Source organism: Ambystoma mexicanum, chromosome 1p, assembly GCF_040938575.1.
Source record: "Ambystoma mexicanum isolate Mex_15411 chromosome 1p, UKY_AmexF1_1, whole genome shotgun sequence".
NCBI classification, from domain to species: domain Eukaryota; kingdom Metazoa; phylum Chordata; class Amphibia; order Caudata; family Ambystomatidae; genus Ambystoma; species Ambystoma mexicanum.
In genome coordinates this window covers 1,475,531,907-1,475,549,754 of record NC_090921.1, presented here as the reverse complement: position 1 = coordinate 1,475,549,754, position 17,848 = coordinate 1,475,531,907, and the positions used below count along the sequence as shown (strand labels likewise).

At 42.7% G+C, this 17,848-nt stretch overlaps 13 non-coding genes across 13 annotated transcripts; all 13 read right to left on the bottom strand.

Moving 5' to 3' along the window:
- Positions 1 to 688: 688 nt before the first annotated feature.
- TRNAI-AAU (transfer RNA isoleucine (anticodon AAU)) lies at positions 689 to 762 on the bottom strand. Its single transcript has one exon. It is a non-coding gene; the product is annotated as a tRNA-Ile (tRNA).
- Positions 763 to 1,438: 676 nt separating this feature from the next.
- Positions 1,439 to 1,512, bottom strand: TRNAI-AAU (transfer RNA isoleucine (anticodon AAU)). Its single transcript has one exon. It is a non-coding gene; the product is annotated as a tRNA-Ile (tRNA).
- A 723-nt stretch (positions 1,513 to 2,235) lies between these two features.
- TRNAI-AAU (transfer RNA isoleucine (anticodon AAU)) lies at positions 2,236 to 2,309 on the bottom strand. Its single transcript has one exon. It is a non-coding gene; the product is annotated as a tRNA-Ile (tRNA).
- A 677-nt stretch (positions 2,310 to 2,986) lies between these two features.
- TRNAI-AAU (transfer RNA isoleucine (anticodon AAU)) lies at positions 2,987 to 3,060 on the bottom strand. The gene has a single exon. It is a non-coding gene; the product is annotated as a tRNA-Ile (tRNA).
- A 2,299-nt stretch (positions 3,061 to 5,359) lies between these two features.
- On the bottom strand, positions 5,360 to 5,433 carry TRNAI-AAU (transfer RNA isoleucine (anticodon AAU)). The gene has a single exon. It is a non-coding gene; the product is annotated as a tRNA-Ile (tRNA).
- Positions 5,434 to 6,159: 726 nt separating this feature from the next.
- On the bottom strand, positions 6,160 to 6,233 carry TRNAI-AAU (transfer RNA isoleucine (anticodon AAU)). The gene has a single exon. It is a non-coding gene; the product is annotated as a tRNA-Ile (tRNA).
- Positions 6,234 to 10,167: 3,934 nt separating this feature from the next.
- TRNAI-AAU (transfer RNA isoleucine (anticodon AAU)) lies at positions 10,168 to 10,241 on the bottom strand. Its single transcript has one exon. It is a non-coding gene; the product is annotated as a tRNA-Ile (tRNA).
- A 726-nt stretch (positions 10,242 to 10,967) lies between these two features.
- TRNAI-AAU (transfer RNA isoleucine (anticodon AAU)) lies at positions 10,968 to 11,041 on the bottom strand. Its single transcript has one exon. It is a non-coding gene; the product is annotated as a tRNA-Ile (tRNA).
- A 676-nt stretch (positions 11,042 to 11,717) lies between these two features.
- TRNAI-AAU (transfer RNA isoleucine (anticodon AAU)) lies at positions 11,718 to 11,791 on the bottom strand. Its single transcript has one exon. It is a non-coding gene; the product is annotated as a tRNA-Ile (tRNA).
- Positions 11,792 to 12,514: 723 nt separating this feature from the next.
- TRNAI-AAU (transfer RNA isoleucine (anticodon AAU)) lies at positions 12,515 to 12,588 on the bottom strand. The gene has a single exon. It is a non-coding gene; the product is annotated as a tRNA-Ile (tRNA).
- A 677-nt stretch (positions 12,589 to 13,265) lies between these two features.
- On the bottom strand, positions 13,266 to 13,339 carry TRNAI-AAU (transfer RNA isoleucine (anticodon AAU)). Its single transcript has one exon. It is a non-coding gene; the product is annotated as a tRNA-Ile (tRNA).
- Positions 13,340 to 14,063: 724 nt separating this feature from the next.
- TRNAI-AAU (transfer RNA isoleucine (anticodon AAU)) lies at positions 14,064 to 14,137 on the bottom strand. The gene has a single exon. It is a non-coding gene; the product is annotated as a tRNA-Ile (tRNA).
- A 725-nt stretch (positions 14,138 to 14,862) lies between these two features.
- Positions 14,863 to 14,936, bottom strand: TRNAI-AAU (transfer RNA isoleucine (anticodon AAU)). Its single transcript has one exon. It is a non-coding gene; the product is annotated as a tRNA-Ile (tRNA).
- Between the last annotated feature and the right edge of the window lie 2,912 nt (positions 14,937 to 17,848).

Sequence of the window (17,848 nt, the reverse complement as noted above, 5' to 3'; positions counted from 1 at the left end):
GGCCAGTTGCATGGGGATTTTTTCTTCCATTGGAAAAAAAATGCCTAACTCATTCACACATAAAACCCTTATCCTCACAACAACCTAAAGAAAAACTAAATGTGATCTGAAGGAAATTCACGAATATGAAAATTATCTTCAAACTGACTTGTAGCCTGCATCACATTTAAGTAGCACTGGGACAAAGAAGGTTAAATGCATCTCATTGGTCATTTCCCACAGCAGTACTGACCTGTGACCATTTATGGACTGCTGCTTCCAACAAAACAGCAAACTAGTCATAGTAAATCTAAAGCTGTGGGTGGGAATTCTGCATCAATCTCATGCTTCTGCAGAAATATTTCCCAAATTGACAAAGTGACCAATACTGGGATCAAATTCGCTAACTTGGCGTGATTAGCACCATGCTCAGTCAGAAAAAGTATGCCTTCTGACTGGAGCATAGGAGGGAGGCCAGTTGCAGGGGGTAGTTTTCTTCCCTTGAAAGAAAATGCCTAACTCATTCACAAATACAACCCTTATCCTCACAACAACATTGGTTATGTCCCGCAGCAGTACTGACCCGTGACCATGTATGCACAGCTGCTACCAACAAAACAGCAATCTTGTGTTAGTAACTCTAAAGCTGTGAGTGCCAATTCTGCATCAATCTCATGCTTCTGCAGAAATATTTCCCAAAATGACAAAGTGGCCAATACGGGGATCGAACCCGTGACCTTGGCGTTATTAGCACCACGCTCTCACCAACTGAGCTAACCGGCCAGCTGAGAGTCTTTTTCCTTGGAAAAAAAATGCCTAACTCATTCACACATAAAACCCTTATCCTCACAACAACCTAAAGAAAAACTACATGCGATCTGAAGGAAATTCATGAATATGACAATTATCTTCAAACTGACTTGTAGCCTGCATCACATTTAAGTAGAACTGGGACAAAGAAGGTTAAATGCATCTCATTGGTCATTTCCCACAGCAGTACTGACCTGTGACCATTTATGGACTGCTGCTTCCAACAAAATAGCAAACTAGTCATAGTAAATCTAAAGCTGTGGGTGGGAGTTCTGCATCAATCTCATGCTTCTGCAGAAATATTTCCCAAATTGACAAAGTGGCCAATACTGGGATCAAATTTGCTAACTTGGCGTGATTAGCACCATGCTCAGTCAGAAAAAGTATGCCTTCTGACTGGAGCAAGGGAGGGAGGCCAGTTGCAGGGGGGAGTTTTCTTCCCTTGAAAGAAAATGCCTAACTCATTCACAAATACAACCCTTATCCTCACAACAACATTGGTTATGTCTGCAGCAGTACTGACCCGTGACTATGTATGCACAGCTGCTTCCAACAAAACAGCAATCTTGTGTTAGTAACTCTAAAGCTGTGAGTGCCAATTCTGCAACAATCTCATGCTTCTGCAGAAATATTTCCCAAAATGACAAAGTGGCCAATACGGGGATCGAACCCGTGACCTTGGCGTTATTAGCACCACGCTCTAACCAACTGAGCTATCCGACCAGCTGAGAGTCCTGTTTCTGATTGGAGCATAAGAGGGAGGCCAGTTGCAGGGGGATTTTTTCTTTTGGAAAAAAAATGCCTAAGTCATTCACACATAAAACCCTTATCCTCACAACAACCTAAAGAAAAACTACATGTGATCTGAAGGAAATTCATGAATATGACAATTATCTTCAAACTGACTTGTAGCCTGCATCACATTTAAGTAGAACTGGGACAAAGAAGGTTAAATGCATCTCATTGGTCATTTCCCACAGCAGTACTGACCTGTGACCATTTATGGACTGCTGCTTCCAACAAAACAGCAAACTTGTCATAGTAAATCTAAAGCTGTGGGTGGGAATTCTGCATCAATCTCATGCTTCTGCAGAAATATTTCCCAAATTGACAAAGTGACCAATACTGGGATCAAATTCGCTAACTTGGCGTGATTAGCACCATGCTCAGTCAGAAAAAGTATGCCTTCTGACTGGAGCATAGGAGGGAGGCCAGTTGCAGGGGGTAGTGTTCTTCCCTTGAAAGAAAATGCCTAACTCATTCACAAATACAACCCTTAACCTCACAACAACATTGGTTATGTCCCGCAGCAGTACTGACCCGTGACCATGTATGCACAGCTGCTACCAACAAAACAGCAATCTTGTGTTAGTAACTCTAAAGCTGTGAGTGCCAATTCTGCATCAATCTCATGCTTCTGCAGAAATATTTCCCAAAATGACAAAGTGGCCAATACGGGGATCGAACCCGTGACCTTGGCGTCATTAGCACCACGCTCTAACCAACTGAGCTAACCGGCCAGCTGAGAGTCGTTTTCCCTTGGAAAAAAAATGCCTAACTCATTCACACATAAAACCCTTATCCTCACAACAACCTAAAGAAAAACTACATGCGATCTGAAGGAAATTCATGAATATGACAATTATCTTCAAACTGACTTGTAGCCTGCATCACATTTAAGTAGAACTGGGACAAAGAAGGTTAAATGCATCTCATTGGTCATTTCCCACAGCAGTACTGACCTGTGACCATTTATGGACTGCTGCTTCCAACAAAATAGCAAACTAGTCATAGTAAATCTAAAGCTGTGGGTGGGAGTTCTGCATCAATCTCATGCTTCTGCAGAAATATTTCCCAAATTGACAAAGTGGCGAATACTGGGATCAAATTCGCTAACTTGGCGTGATTAGGACCATGCTCAGTCAGAAAAAGTATGCCTTCTGACTGGAGCAAGGGAGGGAGGCCAGTTGCAGGGGGGAGTTTTCTTCCCTTGAAAGAAAATGCCTAACTCATTCACAAATACAACCCTTATCCTCACAACAACATTGGTTATGTCCGCAGCAGTACTGACCCGTGACTATGTATGCACAGCTGCTTCCAACAAAACAGCAATCTTGTGTTAGTAACTCTAAAGCTGTGAGTGCCAATTCTGCAACAATCTCATGCTTCTGCAGAAATATTTCCCAAAATGACAAAGTGGCCAATACGGGGCTCGAACCCGTGACCTTGGCGTTATTAGCACCACGCTCTAACCAACTGAGCTAACCGGCCAGCTGAGAGTCCTGTTTCTGACTGGAGCATAAGAGGGAGGCCAGTTGCAGGGGGATTTTTTCTTCCATTGGAAAAAAAATGCCTAACTCTTTCACACATAAAACCCTTATCCTCACAACAACCTAAAGAAAAACTACATGTGATCTGAAGGAAATTCATGAATATGACAATTATCTTCAAACTGACTTGTAGCCTGCATCACATTTAAGTAGAACTGGGACAAAGAAGGTTAAATGCATCTCATTGGTCATTTCCCACAGCAGTACTGACCTGTGACCATTTATGGACTGCTGCTTCCAACAAAACAGTAAACTTGTCATAGTAAATCTAAAGCTGTGGGTGGGAATTCTGCATCAATCTAATGCTTCTGCAGACATTTTTCCCAAATTGACAAAGTGGCCAATACAGGGATCAAATACGCTAACTTGGCGTTATTAGCACCATGCTCAGTCAGAAAAAGTATGCCTTCTGACTGGAGCATAGGAGGGAGGCCAGTTGCAGGGCGGAGTTTTCTTCCCTTGAAAGAAAATGCCTAACTCATTCACAAATACAGCCCTTATCCTCACAACAACATTGGTTATGTCCCGCAGCAGTACTGACCCGTGACCATGTATGCACAGCTGCTTCCAACAAAACAGCAATCTTGTGTTAGTAACTCTAAAGCTGTGAGTGCCAATTCTGCATCAATCTCATGCTTCTGCAGAAATATTTCCCAAAATGACAAAGTGGCCAATACGGGGATCGAACCCGTGACCTTGGCGTTATTAGCACCACGCTCTAACCGGCCAGCTGAGAGTCCTGTTTCTGACTGGAGCATAAGAGGGAGGCCAGTTGCAGGGGGATTTTTTCTTCCATTGGAAAAAAAATGCCTAACTCATTCACACATAAAACCCTTATCCTCACAACAACCTAAAGAAAAACTACATGTGATCTGAAGGAAATTCATGAATATGACAATTATCTTCAAACTGACTTGTAGCCTGCATCACATTTAAGTAGAACTGGGACAAAGAAGGTTAAATGCATCTCATTGGTCATTTCCCACAGCAGTACTGACCTGTGACCATTTATGGACTGCTGCTTCCAACAAAACAGTAAACTTGTCATAGTAAATCTAAAGCTGTGGGTGGGAATACTGCATCAATCTAATGCTTCTGCAGACATTTTTCCCAAATTGACAAAGTGGCCAATACAGGGATCAAATACGCTAACTTGGCGTTATTAGCACCATGCTCAGTCAGAAAAAGTATGCCTTCTGACTGGAGCATAGGAGGGAGGCCAGTTGCAGGGGGGAGCTTTCTTCCCTTGAAAGAAAATGCCTAACTCATTCACAAATACAGCCCTTATCCTCACAACAACATTGGTTATGTCCCGCAGCAGTACTGACCCGTGACCATGTATGCACAGCTGCTTCCAACAAAACAGCAATCTTGTGTTAGTAACTCTAAAGCTGTGAGTGCCAATTCTGCATCAATCTCATGCTTCTGCAGAAATATTTCCCAAAATGACAAAGTGGCCAATACAGGGATCGAACCCGTGACCTTGGCGTTATTAGCACCACGCTCTAACCGGCCAGCTGAGAGTCCTGTTTCTGAGTGGAGCACAAGAGGGAGGCCAGTTGCATGGGGATTTTTTCTTCCATTGGAAAAAAAATGCCTAACTCATTCACACATAAAACCCTTATCCTCACAACAACCTAAAGAAAAACTAAATGTGATCTGAAGGAAATTCACGAATATGACAATTATCTTCAAACTGACTTGTAGCCTGCATCACATTTAAGTAGCACTGGGACAAAGAAGGTTAAATGCATCTCATTGGTCATTTCCCACAGCAGTACTGACCTGTGACCATTTATGGACTGCTGCTTCCAACAAAATAGCAAACTAGTCATAGTAAATCTAAAGCTGTGGGTGGGAGTTCTGCATCAATCTCATGCTTCTGCAGAAATATTTCCCAAATTGACAAAGTGGCCAATACTGGGATCAAATTCGCTAACTTGGCGTGATTAGCACCATGCTCAGTCAGAAAAAGTATGCCTTCTGACTGGAGCAAGGGAGGGAGGCCAGTTGCAGGGGGGAGTTTTCTTCCCTTGAAAGAAAATGCCTAACTCATTCACAAATACAACCCTTATCCTCACAACAACATTGGTTATGTCTGCAGCAGTACTGACCCGTGACTATGTATGCACAGCTGCTTCCTACAAAACAGCAATCTTGTGTTAGTAACTCTAAAGCTGTGAGTGCCAATTCTGCAACAATCTCATGCTTCTGCAGAAATATTTCCCAAAATGACAAAGTGGCCAATACGGGGATCGAACCCGTGACCTTGGCGTTATTAGCACCACGCTCTAACCAACTGAGCTATCCGACCAGCTGAGAGTCCTGTTTCTGACTGGAGCATAAGAGGGAGGCCAGTTGCAGGGGGATTTTTTCTTCCCTTGGAAAAAAAATGCCTAAGTCATTCACACATAAAACCCTTATCCTCACAACAACCTAAAGAAAAACTACATGTGATCTGAAGGAAATTCATGAATATGACAATTATCTTCAAACTGACTTGTAGCCTGCATCACATTTAAGTAGAACTGGGACAAAGAAGGTTAAATGCATCTCATTGGTCATTTCCCACAGCAGTACTGACCTGTGACCATTTATGGACTGCTGCTTCCAACAAAACAGCAAACTTGTCATAGTAAATCTAAAGCTGTGGGTGGGAATTCTGCATCAATCTCATGCTTCTGCAGAAATATTTCCCAAATTGACAAAGTGGCGAATACTGGGATCAAATTCGCTAACTTGGCGTGATTAGCACCATGCTCAGTCAGAAAAAGTATGCCTTCTGACTGGAGCAAGGGAGGGAGGCCAGTTGCAGGGGGTAGTTTTCTTCCCTTGAAAGAAAATGCCTAACTCATTCACAAATACAACCCTTATCCTCACAACAACATTGGTTATGTCCCGCAGCAGTACTGACCCGTGACCATGTATGCACAGCTGCTACCAACAAAACAGCAATCTTGTGTTAGTAACTCTAAAGCTGTGAGTGCCAATTCTGCATCAATCTCATGCTTCTGCAGAAATATTTCCCAAAATGACAAAGTGGCCAATACGGGGATCGAACCCGTGACCTTGGCGTCATTAGCACCACGCTCTAACCAACTGAGCTAACCGGCCAGCTGAGAGTCGTTTTCCCTTGGAAAAAAAATGCCTAACTCATTCACACATAAAACCCTTATCCTCACAACAACCTAAAGAAAAACTACATGCGATCTGAAGGAAATTCATGAATATGACAATTATCTTCAAACTGACTTGTAGCCTGCATCACATTTAAGTAGAACTGGGACAAAGAAGGTTAAATGCATCTCATTGGTCATTTCCCACAGCAGTACTGACCTGTGACCATTTATGGACTGCTGCTTCCAACAAAACAGTAAACTTGTCATAGTAAATCTAAAGCTGTGGGTGGGAATTCTGCATCAATCTCATGCTTCTGGAGAAATATTTCCCAAATTGACAAAGTGGCCAATACTGGGATCAAATTCGCTAACTTGGCGTGATTAGCACCATGCTCAGTCAGATAAAGTGACTGGAGCATAAGAGGGAGGCCAGTTGCAGGGGGATTTTTTCTTCCCTTGGAAAAAAAATGCCTAACTCATTCACACATACAACCCTTATCCTCACAACAATCTAAAGAAAAACTCCATGTGATCTGAAGGAAATTCATGAATATTACAATTATCTTCAAACTGACGTGTGGCCTGCGTCACATTTAAGTAATACTGAGACAAAGAAGGTTAAATGCATCTCATTGGTCATTTCCCACAGCAGTACTGACCTGTGACCATTTATGGACTGCTGCTTCCAACAAAACAGTAAACTTGTCATAGTAAATCTAAAGCTGTGGGTGGGAATTCTGCATCAATCTAATGCTTCTGCAGACATTTTTCCCAAATTGACAAAGTGGCCAATACAGGGATCAAATACGCTAACTTGGCGTTATTAGCACCATGCTCAGTCAGAAAAAGTATGCCTTCTGACTGGAGCATAGGAGGGAGGCCAGTTGCAGGGGGGAGTTTTCTTCCCTTGAAAGAAAATGCCTAACTCATTCACAAATACAGCCCTTATCCTCACAACAACATTGGTTATGTCCCGCAGCAGTACTGACCCGTGACCATGTATGCACAGCTGCTTCCAACAAAACAGCAATCTTGTGTTAGTAACTCTAAAGCTGTGAGTGCCAATTCTGCATCAATCTCATGCTTCTGCAGAAATATTTCCCAAAATGACAAAGTGGCCAATACGGGGATCGAACCCGTGACCTTGGCGTTATTAGCACCACGCTCTAACCGGCCAGCTGAGAGTCCTGTTTCTGACTGGAGCATAAGAGGGAGGCCAGTTGCAGGGGGATTTTTTCTTCCATTGGAAAAAAAATGCCTAACTCATTCACACATAAAACCCTTATCCTCACAACAACCTAAAGAAAAACTACATGTGATCTGAAGGAAATTCATGAATATGACAATTATCTTCAAACTGACTTGTAGCCTGCATCACATTTAAGTAGAACTGGGACAAAGAAGGTTAAATGCATCTCATTGGTCATTTCCCACAGCAGTACTGACCTGTGACCATTTATGGACTGCTGCTTCCAACAAAACAGTAAACTTGTCATAGTAAATCTAAAGCTGTGGGTGGGAATTCTGCATCAATCTCATGCTTCTGCAGAAATATTTCCCAAATTGACAAAGTGGCCAATGCTGGGATCAAATTCGCTAACTTGGCGTGATTAGCACCATGCTCAGTCAGAAAAAGTACGCCTTCTGACTGGAGCATAGGAGGGAGGCCAGTTGCGGGGGGGAGTTTACTTCCCTTGAAAGAAAATGCCTAACTCATTCACAAATACAACCCTTATCCTCACAACAACATTGGTTATGTCCCGCAGCAGTACTGACCCGTGACCATGTATGCACAGCTGCTTCCAACAAAACAGCAATCTTGTGTTAGTAATTCTAATGCTGTGGGTGCCAATTCTGCATCAATCTCATGCTTCTGCAGAAATATTTCCCAAAATGACAAAGTGGCCAATACAGGGATCGAACCCATGACCTTGGCTTTATTAGCACCATGCTCTAACCAACAGAGCTAATCGGCCAGCTGAGAGCCGTGTTTCTGAGTGGAGCATAAGAGGGAGGCCAGTTGCAGGGGGATTTTTTCTTCCCTTGGAAAAAAAATGCCTAACTCATTCACAAATACAACCCTTATCCTCACAACAACCTAAAGGAAAACTACATGTGATCTGAAGGAAATTCATGAATATTACAATTATCTTCAAACTGACTTGTGGCCTGAATCACATTTAAGTAGAACTGGGACAAAGAAGGTTAAATGCATCTCATTGGACGTCCCGCAGCAGTACTGACCCGTGACCATTTATGGACTGCTGCTTGAAACAAAACAGCAAACTAGTCATAGTAAATCTAAAGCTGTGGGTGGGAATTCTGCATCAGTCTCATGCTTCTGCAGAAATATTTCCCAAATTGACAAAGTGGCCAATACTGGGATCAAATTCGCTAACTTGGCGTGATTAGCACCATGCTCAGTCAGATAAAGTGACTGGAGCATAAGAGGGAGGCCAGTTGCAGGGGGATTTTTTCTTCCCTTGGAAAAAAAATGCCTAACTCATTCACACATACAACCCTTATCCTCACAACAATCTAAAGAAAAACTCCATGTGATCTGAAGGAAATTCATGAATATTACAATTATCTTCAAACTGACGTGTGGCCTGCGTCACATTTAAGTAATACTGAGACAAAGAAGATTAAATGCATCTCATTGGTCATTTCCCACAGCAGTACTGATCTGTGACCATTTATGGACTGCTGCTTCCAACAAAACAGTAAACTTGTCATAGTAAATCTAAAGCTGTGGGTGGGAATTCTGCATCAATCTAATGCTTCTGCAGACATTTTTCCCAAATTGACAAAGTGGCCAATACAGGGATCAAATACGCTAACTTGGCGTTATTAGCACCATGCTCAGTCAGAAAAAGTATGCCTTCTGACTGGAGCATAGGAGGGAGGCCAGTTGCAGGGGGGAGTTTTCTTCCCTTGAAAGAAAATGCCTAACTCATTCACAAATACAGCCCTTATCCTCACAACAACATTGGTTATGTCCCGCAGCAGTACTGACCCGTGACCATGTATGCACAGCTGCTTCCAACAAAACAGCAATCTTGTGTTAGTAACTCTAAAGCTGTGAGTGCCAATTCTGCATCAATCTCATGCTTCTGCAGAAATATTTCCCAAAATGACAAAGTGGCCAATACGGGGATCGAACCCGTGACCTTAGCGTTATTAGCACCACGCTCTAACCGGTCAGCTGAGAGTCCTGTTTCTGACTGGAGCAGAAGAGGGAGGCCAGTTGCAGGGGGATTTTTTCTTCCATTGGAAAACAAATGCCTAACTCATTCACACATAAAACCCTTATCCTCACAACAACCTAAAGAAAAACTACATGTGATCTGAAGGAAATTCATGAATATGACAATTATCTTCAAACTGACTTGTAGCCTGCATCACATTTAAGTAGAACTGGGACAAAGAAGGTTAAATGCATCTCATTGGTCATTTCCCACAGCAGTACTGACTTGTGACCATTTATGGACTGCTGCTTCCAACAAAACAGTAAACTTGTCATAGTAAATCTAAAGCTGTGGGTGGGAATCCTGCATCAATCTAATGCTTCTGCAGACATTTTTCCCAAATTGACAAAGTGGCCAATACAGGGATCAAATACGCTAACTTGGCGTTATTAGCACCATGCTCAGTCAGAAAAAGTATGCCTTCTGACTGGAGCATAGGAGGGAGGCCAGTTGCAGGGGGGAGCTTTCTTCCCTTGAAAGAAAATGCCTAACTCATTCACAAATACAGCCCTTATCCTCCCAACAACATTGGTTATGTCCCGCAGCAGTACTGACCCGTGACCATGTATGCACAGCTGCTTCCAACAAAACAGCAATCTTGTGTTAGTAACTCTAAAGCTGTGAGTGCCAATTGTGCATCAATCTCATCCTTCTGCAGAAATATTTCCCAAAATGACAAAGTGGCCAATACGGGGATCGAACCCATGACCTTGGCATTATTAACACCACGCTCTAACCAACTGAGCTAACCGGCCAGCTGTGAGGAATATTTCTGACTGGAGCATAAGAGGGAGGCCAGTTGCATGGGGATTTTTTCTTCCATTGGAAAAAAAATGCCTAACTCATTCACACATAAAACCCTTATCCTCACAACAACCTTAAGAAAAACTAAATGTGATCTGAAGGAAATTCACGAATATGACAATTATCTTCAAACTGACTTGTAGCCTGCATCACATTTAAGTAGCACTGGGACAAAGAAGGTTAACTGCATCTCATTGGTCATTTCCCACAGCAGTACTGACCTGTGACCATTTATGGACTGCTGCTTCCAACAAAACAGCAAACTAGTCATAGTAAATCTAAAGCTGTGGGTGGGAATTCTGCATCAATCTCATGCTTCTGCAGAAATATTTCCCAAATTGACAAAGTGACCAATACTGGGATCAAATTCGCTAACTTGGCGTGATTAGCACCATGCTCAGTCAGAAAAAGTATGCCTTCTGACTGGAGCATAGGAGGGAGGCCAGTTGCAGGGGGTAGTTTTCTTCCCTTGAAAGAAAATGCCTAACTCATTCACAAATACAACCCTTATCCTCACAACAACATTGGTTATGTCCCGCAGCAGTACTGACCCGTGACCATGTATGCACAGCTGCTACCAACAAAACAGCAATCTTGTGTTAGTAACTCTAAAGCTGTGAGTGCCAATTCTGCATCAATCTCATGCTTCTGCAGAAATATTTCCCAAAATGACAAAGTGGCCAATACGGGGATCGAACCCGTGACCTTGGCGTTATTAGCACCACGCTCTCACCAACTGAGCTAACCGGCCAGCTGAGAGTCTTTTTCCTTGGAAAAAAAATGCCTAACTCATTCACACATAAAACCCTTATCCTCACAACAACCTAAAGAAAAACTACATGCGATCTGAAGGAAATTCATGAATATGACAATTATCTTCAAACTGACTTGTAGCCTGCATCACATTTAAGTAGAACTGGGACAAAGAAGGTTAAATGCATCTCATTGGTCATTTCCCACAGCAGTACTGACCTGTGACCATTTATGGACTGCTGCTTCCAACAAAATAGCAAACTAGTCATAGTAAATCTAAAGCTGTGGGTGGGAGTTCTGCATCAATCTCATGCTTCTGCAGAAATATTTCCCAAATTGACAAAGTGGCCAATACTGGGATCAAATTTGCTAACTTGGCGTGATTAGCACCATGCTCAGTCAGAAAAAGTATGCCTTCTGACTGGAGCAAGGGAGGGAGGCCAGTTGCAGGGGGGAGTTTTCTTCCCTTGAAAGAAAATGCCTAACTCATTCACAAATACAACCCTTATCCTCACAACAACATTGGTTATGTCTGCAGCAGTACTGACCCGTGACTATGTATGCACAGCTGCTTCCAACAAAACAGCAATCTTGTGTTAGTAACTCTAAAGCTGTGAGTGCCAATTCTGCAACAATCTCATGCTTCTGCAGAAATATTTCCCAAAATGACAAAGTGGCCAATACGGGGATCGAACCCGTGACCTTGGCGTTATTAGCACCACGCTCTAACCAACTGAGCTATCCGACCAGCTGAGAGTCCTGTTTCTGATTGGAGCATAAGAGGGAGGCCAGTTGCAGGGGGATTTTTTCTTTTGGAAAAAAAATGCCTAAGTCATTCACACATAAAACCCTTATCCTCACAACAACCTAAAGAAAAACTACATGTGATCTGAAGGAAATTCATGAATATGACAATTATCTTCAAACTGACTTGTAGCCTGCATCACATTTAAGTAGAACTGGGACAAAGAAGGTTAAATGCATCTCATTGGTCATTTCCCACAGCAGTACTGACCTGTGACCATTTATGGACTGCTGCTTCCAACAAAACAGCAAACTTGTCATAGTAAATCTAAAGCTGTGGGTGGGAATTCTGCATCAATCTCATGCTTCTGCAGAAATATTTCCCAAATTGACAAAGTGACCAATACTGGGATCAAATTCGCTAACTTGGCGTGATTAGCACCATGCTCAGTCAGAAAAAGTATGCCTTCTGACTGGAGCATAGGAGGGAGGCCAGTTGCAGGGGGTAGTGTTCTTCCCTTGAAAGAAAATGCCTAACTCATTCACAAATACAACCCTTAACCTCACAACAACATTGGTTATGTCCCGCAGCAGTACTGACCCGTGACCATGTATGCACAGCTGCTACCAACAAAACAGCAATCTTGTGTTAGTAACTCTAAAGCTGTGAGTGCCAATTCTGCATCAATCTCATGCTTCTGCAGAAATATTTCCCAAAATGACAAAGTGGCCAATACGGGGATCGAACCCGTGACCTTGGCGTCATTAGCACCACGCTCTAACCAACTGAGCTAACCGGCCAGCTGAGAGTCGTTTTCCCTTGGAAAAAAAATGCCTAACTCATTCACACATAAAACCCTTATCCTCACAACAACCTAAAGAAAAACTACATGCGATCTGAAGGAAATTCATGAATATGACAATTATCTTCAAACTGACTTGTAGCCTGCATCACATTTAAGTAGAACTGGGACAAAGAAGGTTAAATGCATCTCATTGGTCATTTCCCACAGCAGTACTGACCTGTGACCATTTATGGACTGCTGCTTCCAACAAAATAGCAAACTAGTCATAGTAAATCTAAAGCTGTGGGTGGGAGTTCTGCATCAATCTCATGCTTCTGCAGAAATATTTCCCAAATTGACAAAGTGGCGAATACTGGGATCAAATTCGCTAACTTGGCGTGATTAGGACCATGCTCAGTCAGAAAAAGTATGCCTTCTGACTGGAGCAAGGGAGGGAGGCCAGTTGCAGGGGGGAGTTTTCTTCCCTTGAAAGAAAATGCCTAACTCATTCACAAATACAACCCTTATCCTCACAACAACATTGGTTATGTCCGCAGCAGTACTGACCCGTGACTATGTATGCACAGCTGCTTCCAACAAAACAGCAATCTTGTGTTAGTAACTCTAAAGCTGTGAGTGCCAATTCTGCAACAATCTCATGCTTCTGCAGAAATATTTCCCAAAATGACAAAGTGGCCAATACGGGGCTCGAACCCGTGACCTTGGCGTTATTAGCACCACGCTCTAACCAACTGAGCTAACCGGCCAGCTGAGAGTCCTGTTTCTGACTGGAGCATAAGAGGGAGGCCAGTTGCAGGGGGATTTTTTCTTCCATTGGAAAAAAAATGCCTAACTCTTTCACACATAAAACCCTTATCCTCACAACAACCTAAAGAAAAACTACATGTGATCTGAAGGAAATTCATGAATATGACAATTATCTTCAAACTGACTTGTAGCCTGCATCACATTTAAGTAGAACTGGGACAAAGAAGGTTAAATGCATCTCATTGGTCATTTCCCACAGCAGTACTGACCTGTGACCATTTATGGACTGCTGCTTCCAACAAAATAGCAAACTAGTCATAGTAAATCTAAAGCTGTGGGTGGGAGTTCTGCATCAATCTCATGCTTCTGCAGAAATATTTCCCAAATTGACAAAGTGGCCAATACTGGTATCAAATTCACTAACTTGGCGTGATTAGCACCATGCTCATTCAGAAAAAGTATGCCTTCTGACTGGAGCATAGGAGGGAGGCCAGTTGCAGGGGGGAGTTTTCTTCCCTTGAAAGAAAATGCCTAACTCATTCACAAATACAGCCCTTATCCTCACAACAACATTAGTTATGTCTGCAGCAGTACTGACCCATGACTATGTATGCACAGCTGTTCCAACAAAACAGCAATCTTGTGTTAGTAACTCTAAAGCTGTGAGTGCCAATTCTGCATCAATCTCATCCTTCTGCAGAAATATTTCCCAAAATGACAAAGTGGCCAATACGGGGATCGAACCCGTGACCTTGGAGTTATTAGCACCATGCTCTAACCAACTGAGCTAACCGGCCAGCTGAGAAGAAAATTTCTGACTGGAGCATAAGAGGGAGGCCAGTTGCAGGGGGACTTTTTCTTCCCTTGGAAAAAAAAATGCCTAACTCATTCACACATAAAACCCTTATCCTCACAACAACCTAAAGAAAAACTACATGTGATCTGAAGGAAATTCATGAATATGACAATTATCTTCAAACTGACTTGTAGCCTGCATCACATTTAAGTAGAACTGGGACAAAGGAGGTTAAATGCATCTCATTGGTCATTTCCCACAGCAGTACTGACCTGTGACCATTTATGGACTGCTGCTTCCAACAAAATAGCAAACTAGTCATAGTAAATCTAAAGCTGTGGGTGGGAGTTCTGCATCAATCTCATGCTTCTGCAGAAATATTTCCCAAATTGACAAAGTGGCCAATACTGGTATCAAATTCACTAACTTGGCGTGATTAGCACCATGCTCATTCAGAAAAAGTATGCCTTCTGACTGGAGCATAGGAGGGAGGCCAGTTGCAGGGGGGAGTTTTCTTCCCTTGAAAGAAAATGCCTAACTCATTCACAAATACAGCCCTTATCCTCACAACAACATTAGTTATGTCTGCAGCAGTACTGACCCATGACTATGTATGCACAGCTGTTCCAACAAAACAGCAATCTTGTGTTAGTAACTCTAAAGCTGTGAGTGCCAATTCTGCATCAATCTCATCCTTCTGCAGAAATATTTCCCAAAATGACAAAGTGGCCAATACGGGGATCGAACCCGTGACCTTGGAGTTATTAGCACCACGCTCTAACCAACTGAGCTAACCGGCCAGCTGAGAGGCACATTTCTGACTGGAGCATAAGAGGGAGGCCAGTTGCAGGGGGACTTTTTCTTCCCTTGGAAAAAAAAATGCCTAACTCATTCACACATAAAACCCTTATCCTCACAACAACCTAAAGAAAAACTACATGTGATCTGAAGGAAATTCACGAATATGCCAATTATCTTCAAACTGACTTGTAGCCTGCATCACATTTAAGTAGAACTGGGACAAAGAAGGTTAAATGGATCTCATTGGTCATTAGTAACTCTAAAGCTGTGAGTGCCAATTCTGCATCAATCTCATGATTCTGCAGAAATATTTCCCAAAATGACAAAGTGCCCAATACGGGGATCAAACCCATAACCTTGGCGTTATTAGCACTATGCTCTAACCAACTGAGCTAACCGGCCAGCTGAGAGTCCTGTTTCTGACTGGCGCATAAGAGGGAGGCCAGTTGCAGGGGTATTTTTTCTTCCCTTGGAAAAAAATGCCTAACTCATTCACACATAAAACCCTTATCCTCACAACAACCTAAAGAAAAACTACATGTGATCTGAAGGAAATTCATGAATATGACAATTATCTTCAAACTGACTTGTAGCCTGCATCACATTTAGGTAGAACTGGGACAAAGAAGGTTTAATGCATCTCATTGGAAGTCCCGCAGCAGTACTGACCCGTGACCATTTATGGACTGCTGCTTGAAACAAAACAGCAAAATAGTCATAGTAAATCTAAAGCTGTGGGTGGGAATTCTGCATCAATCTCATGCTTCTGCAGAAATATTTCCCATATTGACAAAGTGGCCAATACTGGGATCAAATTCGCTAACTTGGCGTGATTAGCACCATGCTCAGTCAGAAAAAGTATGCCTTCTGACTGGAGCATAGGAGGGAGGCCAGTTGCAGGGGGATTTTTTCTAACCTTGGAAAAAAAATGCCTAACCCATTCACACATACAACCCTTATCCTCACAACAACCTAAAGAAAAACTACATGTGATCTGAAGGAAATTCATGAATATTACAATTATCTTCAAACTGACTTGTGGCCTGCATCACATTTAAGTAGAACTGGGACAAAGAAGGTTAAATGCATCTCATTGGAAGTGCCGCAGCAGTACTGACCCGTGACCATTTATGGAATGCTGCTTGAAACAAAACAGCAAACTAGTCATAGTAAATCTAAAGCTGTGGGTGGGAATTCTGCATCAATCTCATGCTTCTGCAGAAATATTTCCCAAATTGACAAAGTGGCCAATGCTGGGATCAAATTCGCTAACATGGCGTGATTAGCACCATGCTCAGTCAGAAAAAGTACGCCTTCTGACTGGAGCATAGGAGGGAGGCCAGTTGCGGGGGGGAGTTTACTTCCCTTGAAAGAAAATGCCTAACTCATTCACAAATACAACCCTTATCCTCACAACAACATTGGTTATGTCCCGCAGCAGTACTGACCCGTGACCATGTATGCACAGCTGCTTCCAACAAAACAGCAATCTTGTGTTAGTAATTCTAATGCTGTCGGTGCCAATTCTGCATCAATCTCATGCTTCTGCAGAAATATTTCCCAAAATGACAAAGTGGCCAATACAGGGATCGAACCCATGACCTTGGCTTTATTAGCACCACGCTCTAACCAACTGAGCTAACCGGCCAGCTGAGAGCCGTGTTTCTGAGTGGAGCATAAGAGGGAGGCCAGTTGCAGGGGGGAGTTTACTTCCCTTGAAAGAAAATGCCTAACTCATTCACAAATCCAACCGTTATCCTCACAACAACATTGGTTATGTCCTGCAGCAGTACTGACCCGTGACCATTTATGGACTGCTGCTTGAAACAAAACAGCAAACTAGTCATAGTAAATCTAAAGCTGTGGGTGGGAATTCTGCATCAGTCTCATGCTTCTGCAGAAATATTTCCCAAATTGACAAAGTGGCCAATACTGGGATCAAATTCGCTAACTTGGCGTGATTAGCACCATGCTCAGTCAGATAAAGTGACTGGAGCATAAGAGGGAGGCCAGTTGCAGGGGGATTTTTTCTTCCCTTGGAAAAAAAATGCCTAACTCATTCACACATACAACCCTTATCCTCACAACAATCTAAAGAAAAACTCCATGTGATCTGAAGGAAATTCATGAATATTACAATTATCTTCAAACTGACTTGTGGCCTGCATCACATTTAAGTAGAACTGGGACAAAGAAGGTTAAATGCATCTCATTGGTCATTTCCCACAGCAGTACTGACCTGTGACCATTTATGGACTGCTGCTTCCAACAAAACAGCAATCTTGTGTTAGTAACTCTAAAGCTGTGAGTGCCAATTCTGCATCAATCTCATGCTTCTGCAGAAATATTTCCCAAAATGACAAAGTGGCCAATACGGGGATCGAACCCGTGACCTTGGCGTTATTAGCACCACGCTCTAACCGGCCAGCTGAGAGTCCTGTTTCTGACTGGAGCATAAGAGTGAGGCCAGTTGCAGGGGGATTTTTTCTTCCATTGGAAAAAAAATGCCTAACTCATTCACACATAAAACCCTTATCCTCACAACAACCTAAAGAAAAACTACATGTGATCTGAAGGAAATTCATGAATATGACAATTATCTTCAAACTGACATGTAGCCTGCATCACATTTAAGTAGAACTGGGACAAAGAAGGTTAAATGCATCTCATTGGTCATTTCCCACAGCAGTACTGACCTGTGACCATTTATGGACTGCTGCTTCCAACAAAACAGTACACTTGTCATAGTAAATCTAAAGCTGTGGGTGGGAATTCTGCATCAATCTCATGCTTCCGCAGAAATATTTCCCAAATTGACAAAGTGACCAATACTGGGATCGAACCCGTGACCTTGGCGTCATTAGCACCACGCTCTAACCAACTGAGCTAACCGGCCAGCTGAGAGTCGTTT